Source organism: Nycticebus coucang, chromosome 16, assembly GCF_027406575.1.
Source record: "Nycticebus coucang isolate mNycCou1 chromosome 16, mNycCou1.pri, whole genome shotgun sequence".
NCBI lineage: Eukaryota > Metazoa > Chordata > Mammalia > Primates > Lorisidae > Nycticebus > Nycticebus coucang.
Window position 1 is genome coordinate 51,292,572 of NC_069795.1, and position 9,367 is coordinate 51,301,938.

Sequence of the window (9,367 nt, forward strand, 5' to 3'; positions counted from 1 at the left end):
ATACACATAAATCATGGATGCTTCTTTGCTATCCCAGCTCGTTCTCTAAATAAAATATGAAATGAAGGGTGATTCACTATTGCTCATTAGAAAGATTCACCAGAACTTTAATGCTTTTTTACAGTTTGTCAATGGATCTATATTAAGAGTTTCTCTTATTTCACAAATTATTCATCAACATGCTTGGTTTGTGCTCTGAGACTAAATCAGAAACTCCTTTTGAAATTGCCATGGAAATTATGATTAAACTGATAGGATAAAATGGTTATTCAATTAATAACCAGTTACAAAGATACTCTAGGTTAATTATTTGGCTTTGCATTCACAGTTGTGTAAGTAAAGAAAATCATCTAGATACCACCCCTGCAGTCTCTAAGTCTATGTGGTTCCCACCCCAGAATGGTATTTCCTCTGGACCATAGTAGTTTTCTTCAACTTTGCCATTGTTCTGTTTATAAGATTTAATGTGGTGAGGTGTCTAGGTAATTTTTTGGTTCAATATATACATGATTTGAGCTGATTAGTAAAAAAATGGAACTGAGGTTTAAGAATAGCAAAGGCTGAGTGCATGTGAAAAATAGAAGTTAAAGATATCCACAGTTTTCTTTCATGTTTTGATTCCTGAAGTTTACAACCTTATAGAAAAATTCAGAAAGCAATAATATAATAATCACAAGATTCTACCCCCCTGGTTTCACAAATATGTGTATTTTGTTTTAATTGTTCCAGATCTATAAAAAGGAATTTGCACAGAAGTTAAAGTCTATTTTGTCCTTCTCGTGAATCTAATTCTATCTCTGTGCCCAGAAGGAATCACTATCCTAAAGTTGGCGTGCTTTCTCTCTATACATGTTTTAAAATGTACTACATTTGGATATTTTCTCAATGACTAAATGTTTTAATGTTATCATATTGTACTTTTCCTTACCACACTGTATGTTTTCTTTTGCTTCTTGATTTTTGAAGTCAAAAGCATGTTACTGAAATTTCTTTGTCCTAAAATAGATAAGTTTCATGACCTCTATACATCACTGACTCAATAATTCTGGTTTTAATTATGTTCTGACAAGTATTACTTTGTAAAAGGCCTTTATATCAAGTAAGGAAGTCCTTCTCCCCCAACTCACTCTCAATTTGGCCTTCCAACCTGCCTTAGCTATTCTTTTTTTTTTATTGTTGGGCATTCATTGAGGGTACAAGAAACCAGGTTACACTGATTGCATTTGTTATGCAAAGTCCCTCTTGCAATTGTGTCTTGCCCCCAAAAGGTGTGGCACACACCAAGGCCCCACCCCCTCCCTCCTTCCCTCAGCTCTTCTTGATCATTACTTTTATGTATGGAATTTTGAATTTGATGTCATGAAAAAAATTATGTTAAAATTTCGATTGGAATTGCATTGTAGTCTTAGATTAATTGGGAAAAAACTGCTGTGGTTTTGAAACTGACAGATTTTCCATCCTCAATCATGATCAATTTCTCCATTTATTCCTCTTCCTCTATTACCTTCAATTGAGTTTAATACTTTCTCTCTAAAAGCTCGTAATACCATAAACAACTTTTGTTAGATTTACTCCCAGGTTTCACAGATTTTAGTGGCTGTTGTAAATGAAATCCTTTTTAAGAACTAACTTTCTGATTACATATTGCTGTTGGATACAAATGGTAGTGATTTTTATTTTTATATTTTGTTTACTGCTATTGGTGGAGTGTCAAATCTGGGTTATAACCTCTCTGGCTGTGGATCCCCTGAGATCTACTCGGGGCAGCCAAAGGGTACAGTGAGGTCCTGAGGCAAACTCATTCAAAGTATCGTTTATGTTTCTCAGTGAAAATCCTTGGAAGTTTTTATTTAATCACATTTCATTATCTTTACCTCTGACATGAAGGCTTTTTAAAAGGGATTTTTGGAATGGTACTAAATAGTGTTAGTCATTCAGAGAAGTGTTTAGTGTCATGAGGAACTTCTGGAAATGTTATTAGCCCACGGCTAATTCTGAAAGTCAAGCTCTGCCTGGCAGAAGTAGGCTAATGACAGTGATCAGAGGATTCCACCTTATGCCAGCTCTTCCGTGAAATGTGTGGATACAATTAGAAATACATCAATGTTAATTAGGACTGTGTTTTTGGATTGAATTTACCTTTGTTTTAAAAATTCCTTAAGAGATTGAATCCTGTTCTGTGTGTGTCACCCCTCGCCTGCCTGAAGTGAAGCAATGCAATGTGGGCTTGAATAGGGTGGGGGGCTCTCAGGGAAGCAACCCCAGTACCAGAGGCACAGAGAGATCGCTTACGATGCTAAGATAAGCCATCTGTCCCTTCTAAAGAAGAAAGGAAGTTTGGACTAGAGGTGATGGCCAAAGTCAGACTTCTCACCCTAGAACTGAGCGAACAGGTGGAAACAGCATTGGGAAAAAGCAGACTGGACCACAGGGTGTCTGACCCTGATGCTGCTGAGTGCTTGATTCAGTGTATGTAAACTTTTCATACCTACGTGATGTTCCTGCTCCTTCATTTTTACACACTTTTCCTTTATTTTAAGCCCTTCCGATTGATAGGGCATAGAGAGACATTCACAGGCTGGTTGCCTCTATAAATTTCTGTCTAAAGGTAGTCATTTACATATCATATTTTTTTCCATTTGAAAGGTAAATTTTACAAGGTAGTAAAACTTATATTGCTTTTCCCATAGATTGTCAAAGAATGGTTACATTAAAGTTCCAAATTTCCTGACTTCCTTGAGAGATAAAGGAACTGTAAATAAATTACACGAATTCCTCTTAAAAGCCTTATCTTAGGGGATTAGTAACAATATTATTTTTTCCAGAAGCTTGGGGTAATAAAATCTCTTTAGTGTAATTGAAGTCTAAGCACTTATCTACTAAAGAATTATATATTTCAGCAGCTTTTAAAAAATTATCTTTCACTCTGAAAAGAAATCTGAATTTTTAGTTTAAATTAAATATTTTTATTTTAAGGCAATGTGTTCATCAAGTTCAAGTTTGATCTCATAATTTCATGTAAATTTTATTTTTAAGAAAAATTATGAATCATAATTTAATCACCTAGCTTTTTAAATTACATGTATAAGTGATATTTTAAATCTGTATGTAATATTAAGAAAAAATAAGAAGGGAATACTTACTATGGGTTGATGCTTTTCTATCTAGTACACATTGTAGTGACCTTACACTACAGATATTATTTTCCTAATTAACTCAGCAGAATTTGGGGCATATTTTTACTACTCACCTTTCGGAGTCATCATGCTTTTAATGTCTTCACTGGGTTCTCATTCACCATATGGGGCAGGACAGAAATGAAGAAAATAGGTAACTCCATATTTGATAGAGTTGATCAAATTTCCTTCCACATTCATTAGCGTGTATTATAGTGTGTGAAAGATGGTTGAAGACCTGAACATTGATTATCAGGGAAACTTGTCGGCATAAATATGGTTTTATACATTTAGTACCATTAATAGACAGCAGATCAAACTACTGGAAACTTGATTTAGATGCATAATAAAATTCTAATATGGCATCGTTTGTTAGATTACTTTCTTAGTTTCATTTCCTTAAAATATAAGCATTATTTGTGTTGGTTACAATTACAGTCAGTTGCAAGTAATAGAGACACAAAATATTTATAAATATTTAATACCAGCATCTTCAATAAAAATAAAAATGAAAATAGATGTTTCATGTGAATGTCCAGGGCAGGCATGGCAGCTCTGCTCCATGAAGCACTCAGGGACCAAGGCTTCCTTAGGCTCGCTCTTCCACCATCTCTGGCCATAACCCTTGTCCTGTGTTTCAAAATGGAGAAAGGTCCACAAAAAGAGGAAAGGGCATACATCATCAAAGATTCAAGGAAGGTTCTTGGAAGCTATTCGCCCTTCTAACAAGGGTGTCTGGGAAATGAAAGGTTTATGGTGGGTGTCCACATGCCCAGCTATCATCAGAAGATCTGATTTGCACCTGTGTTACTCAGTAGGATCATCATTTACTTACAGCTTTAAAACGTTAGATACATGGGGTGGCACCTGTGGCTCAAAGGAGTAGAGCGCTGGCCCCATATACTGGAAGTGGCAGGTTCAAACACAGCCTTGGCCAAAAACTGCAAAAAAGAAAAGTTAGATACATGGAGTCATGTATAACGATGTCCATCACTATATTATTATTATTATTTTTTTTTCCCTTTTTTGTAGAGACAGAGTCTCACTCCATGGCCCTCAGTAGAGTGCCGTGGCCTCACACAGCTCACAGCAACCTCCAACTCCTGGGCTCAAGCGATTCTCTTGCCTCAGCCTCCCGAGCAGCTGGGACCACAGGCGCCCGCCACAATGCCCGGCCATTTTTTGGCTGCAGTTTGGCCGGGGCCGGGTTCGAACCCTCCACCCTCGGTATATGGGGCCGGCGCCCTACCAACTGAGCCACAGGCGCCACCCATCACTATATTATTTTTAATGATAAAAGTATTATGTGACGTGTTTCCAAATGTAGAATTTTTAGATGTATCATGGTTCTTTTCCATGATATAATAATATGTAAATAGTAAAAAGCAGTTTAAACACTTTTACCAAAGGAGTACATGCTTATGATGTAATAGGAAAAGAGAAAAGCAGGATATAGAACAATATACAGTATGAAGAACACAGAAAAAAGAAATATTTATTATTTATTTCTTTAATAAATATTTATTAAAGAAAAATAATTGGTTTTAAAATTAGTCATCTTGGCTTGGCGCCCATAGCTCAGTGAGTAGGATGCTGACCACATACACTGAAGCTGGTGGGTTTTAGCCCAGCCCAGGCCTGCTAAACAACAGTGACAACTGCAAACAAAAATAGCCTGGTGTAGTCCCAGCTACTCGGGAGGGTGAGGCCAGAGAATTACTTGAGCCTAGGAGTTTGAGGTTACTGTGACCTGTGATGCCATGGCACTCTACCAAGAACAAAATAGTAAGACTCTGTCTCAAAAAAAAAAAAAAGAAGAAAGAAAGAAAGAAAATTAGTCGTCTTATGCTACCATCTAGAATGTTATCTTCATTTTCTCTCTCTTTTTTATTGTTGGGGATTCATTTAGAGTACAAGATCAGGTTACACTGATTGTATCTGTTAGGCAAAGTCCCTCTTGCAATCGTGTCTTGCCCCCCAAAGGTGTGGCGCACACCAAGACTCCAGCCCCTGCCCTCTTTCCCCCCTCTGCTCTTCCTTTTCCCCACTCCTCCCTCCTCTTTTTCTCTCTGCTCTCCCCTTCCCCCACCCCCACCATGTCCTTAATTGTCATTAATAGTGCTCATATCAAAATTGAGTACATAGGATTCATGCTTCTCCCTTCTTGTGATGCTTTACTAAGAATAATGTCTTCCACTTCCATCTAAGTTAATACAAAGGATGTAAAGTCTCCATTTTTTTAAATGGCTGAATAGTATTCCATGGTGTACATATACCACAGCTTGTTAATCCATTCCTGGGTTGGTGGGCATTTAGGCTGTTTCCACATCTTGGTGATTGTAAACTGAGCTGCAATAAACAATCTAGTGCAAGTGTCCTTATGATAAAAGGATTTTTTTCCTTCTGGGTAGATGCCCAGTAATGGGATTGCAGGATCAAATGGGAGGTCTAGCTTGAGTTCTTTGAGGGTTCTCCATACTTCCTTCCAAAAAGGTTGTACTAGTTTGTAGTCCCACCAGTAGTGTAAAAGTGTTTCCTTCTCTCCACATCCACACCAGCATCTGCAGTTTTGAGATTTTGTGATGTGGGCCATTCTCGCTGGGGTTAGATGATATCTCTAGGGTGGTTTTGATTTGCATTTCTCTAATAAATAGGGATGATGAGCAGTTTTCATGTTTGTTAGCCATTCTTGTCTTCGTTAGAGAAGGTTCTATTCATGTCTCTTGGCCATTGATATATGGGATTGTTCGCTTTTTTCATGTGGATTAATTTCAGTTCTGTGTAGATCCTAATTATCAAGCTTTTGTCTGATTCAAATACGCAAATATCCTTTCCCATTGTGCAAGTTATCTATTTGCTTTGGTTGTTGTATCCTTAGCTATACAGAAGCTTTTCAGTTTAGTTAAGTCCCATTTGTTTATTTTTGTTGTTCCAATTGCCACGGAGTCTTCTTCATGAAGTCTTTCCCCAGGCCAATATCTTCCAGTGTTTTTCCTATGCTTTCTTTGAGGATTTTTATTGTTTCATGCCTTAAATTTAAGTCCTTTATCCACCTTGAATCAATTTTTGTGAGTGGAGAAAGGTGTGGGTCCAGTTTCAGTCTTTCACATGTGGATATCCAGCTCTCCCAGCACCATTTGTTGAATAGGGAGTCTTTTCCCCAGTGTCTGTTCTTGTTTGGTTTATCAAAGATTAGGTGGTTTTAAGATGTTAGTTTCATTTCCTGATTTTCTATTTGATTCCAAATGCCTATCTCTCTCTCTATTTTTGTTCCAGTACCATGCTGTCTTGACCACTATGGCTTTGTAGTATGTAGAGGACACCAAGAGCCAGATGACCTCTGAGCAAGATGATTTGCAGCTGGGGGACAGACCCTTGGGCTATTTGTTCGCAGGTGCTCTTTGCAGAGAAAGAGCCTGAGCCCATGGCGATCCTTAGGCATGCATTCATTGTCTCACACTCCCCTAACCTGTCTTGTGCTGTGTCAATAAAAGGCTACTGGGGAGGTTGCTAGGGGCTATCCTGCAGGCAAGGTTAGCTTACCTCCAGCAAGCTTGTACTTCTAATCTGCATCACGCCTAGTTCCTTCCTGCAGCAATGGAGTCCAGGGCCATAGGGGCCACTAGGGGTGGCGACAGTAGTACAGCCTAAAATCTGGTATGGTGATACCCCCGGCTTTATTTTTATTACACAGAACTGCCTTAGCTATACGTTTTTTTTTTTTTTCTGGTTTCATACAAAACACAGAATCATTTTTTCCAAATCTTGGAAGTACAATGTTGGTATTTTAATAGGAATGGCATTGAATAGGTAGATTGCTTTGGGAAGTATAGACATTTTAACAATGTTGATTCTTCCCAGCCATGAGCATGGTATGTTCTTCCATTTGTTAATACCCTGTGTCATTTCCTTTCTTAGGATTTCATAGTTTTCTTTATAGAGGTCCTTTACCTACTTTGTTAGGTATATTCCTAAGTATTTCATTTTTCGTTGCAGCTATGGTGAAGGGAGTTGCGCCCTTAATTAGCCTCTCATTTTGACTGTTATTGGACTATACAAGGGCAACTGACTTGTGGACATTGATTTTATATCCTGAGACATTACTGTCTTTTTTGATGACTTCCAGGAGTCTTGTGGTTGAGTCTTTGGGGTTCTCTAAGTATAAGATCATGTCATCAGCAAAGAGGGAGAGTTTGATCTCCTCTGCTCCCATTTGGATTTTCTTTATTTCCTTGTCTTGACTAATTGTATTGGCTAGAACTTCCAGCACTATGTTGAATAGTAATGGTGACAGAGGACAACCTTGTCTGGTTCCAGTTCTAAGAGGAAAAGCTTTCAGTTTTACTCCATTCAGTAAAATATTAGCTGTGGGTTTGTCATAGATAGCTTCAATCAGTTTCAGAAATGTGCCACCTATGCCTATACTCTTCAGTGGTCTAATTAGAAAAGGATGTTGGATCTTATCGAATGCTTTTTCTGCATCTATTGAGAGGATCATATGGTCTTTATTTTTGCTTCTGTTAATATGGTGAATAATGGTTATGGACTTGTGTATCTTAAGCCAGCCTTACATCCCTGGGATTAAAACTACTTCATCATGATGTATGGCTTTTTTGATGATAAGCTGTAATCTATTGGCTAGGATATTGTTGAGAATTTTTGAATTCTCAAATCTATATTCATGAGTGAAATTGGTCTAAAATTCTCCATTTTAGTTAGGTCTTTTCCTGGTTTGGGTATCAGGGTAATGTTTGCTTCATAGAACTTGTTGGGGGAAGATCCTCCTCAATTTTTTGGAATAATTTCTGCAGTACGGGAATAAGCTCTTCTTTGAAGGTTTGATAGAATTTTGATGCGAAGCTCTCTGGACCAGGGCATTTTTTTTTTGGAAGCTTTTTTATTGTTTCTTTAATCTCAGTACTTGAAATTGTGTGTTCAGGAGCTCTATTTCTTTCTGGCTAAGTCTAGGAGAGGGTGTGATTCCAAATATTGATCCATTTCCTTCACATTGTCAAATTTCTGAACATAGAGTTTCTGGTAGTATTCAGAGATGATCTCTTGTATCTCTGTGGCATCAGTTGTTATTTCTCCTTTATCATTTCTGATTGAGGTTACTAGAGATTTTACTTTTCTATTTCTAGTTAGTCTAGCCAAAGGTTTATCTATTTTTTTAATTCTTTCAAGAAACCAACTCCTTGTTTCAACAATTTTCTGAATATTCTATTGTTTTCAATTTCATTGATCTCTGATTAGATTTTGGATATTTCTTTTCTTCTGCTGGGTTTAGGATTAGATTGTTCTTCTTTTTCCAATTCTGTAAGATGGCTTGTGAGTTTGTTGATATGCTCTCTTTCTGTTTTAAGAATGTAGGCATCTAAAGCAATAAATTTTACTCTGAAAACTGCATTTGCAGTATCCCACAGGTTTTGCTAGCTAGTGTCTCCATTGTTGTTATGCTCAAGGAAGGTAATTATTTCCTGTTTTATTTCTTCCTGCACCCAACTGACACTCAAAAGAAGGTTGTATAATTTCCATGCCTTTGTGTGGAGTTGAATTTTTTTGTTGGAGTTGAGTTTCACCTTTAGTGCCTTGTGGTCTGAGAAAATACAATGTAAAATTCCAATTCTTTTGATTATGTTGAGGTTTTTTTTGTGACCTAGGATATGAACAATTTTGGAGAATGTTCCGTGAGGCAATGAGAAGAATGTATATTCTTTATCTTTTTTTTTTAAATCTTTTTTTTTTTATTCTTTATCTTTTGAATGGAGTGTTCTATATGTATCTATCAAGCACAGTTGTTCTAGGGTCTCATTTAAGTCCCTTATGTCTTTGTTTAATTTCTGTTTAGAGGATCTGTCCAGTTCTGTAAGAGGAGTGTAAAGGCCCCTGTTGTTATGGTATTATCGGATATCATATTGCTCAGACTGAGTAAGGTCTGTTTCAAGAATCTGGGAGCATTTAAATTGGGTGCATAAATATTTAGAATGGAAATGTCTTCTTGTTGTATTTTTCCCTCGAGCAATATAAAGTGACCATATTTGTCTTTTTTGACTTTAGTTGCTTTAAATCCACATGTATCTGAAAATAAGATTGCAACTCCTCTTCTCTTCTGAATTCTATTTGCCTGAAAAATTGTCTTCCAACCCTTAACTCGGAGTTTTAATTTGTCTTTTGAAGCTAGGTGTGTTTCC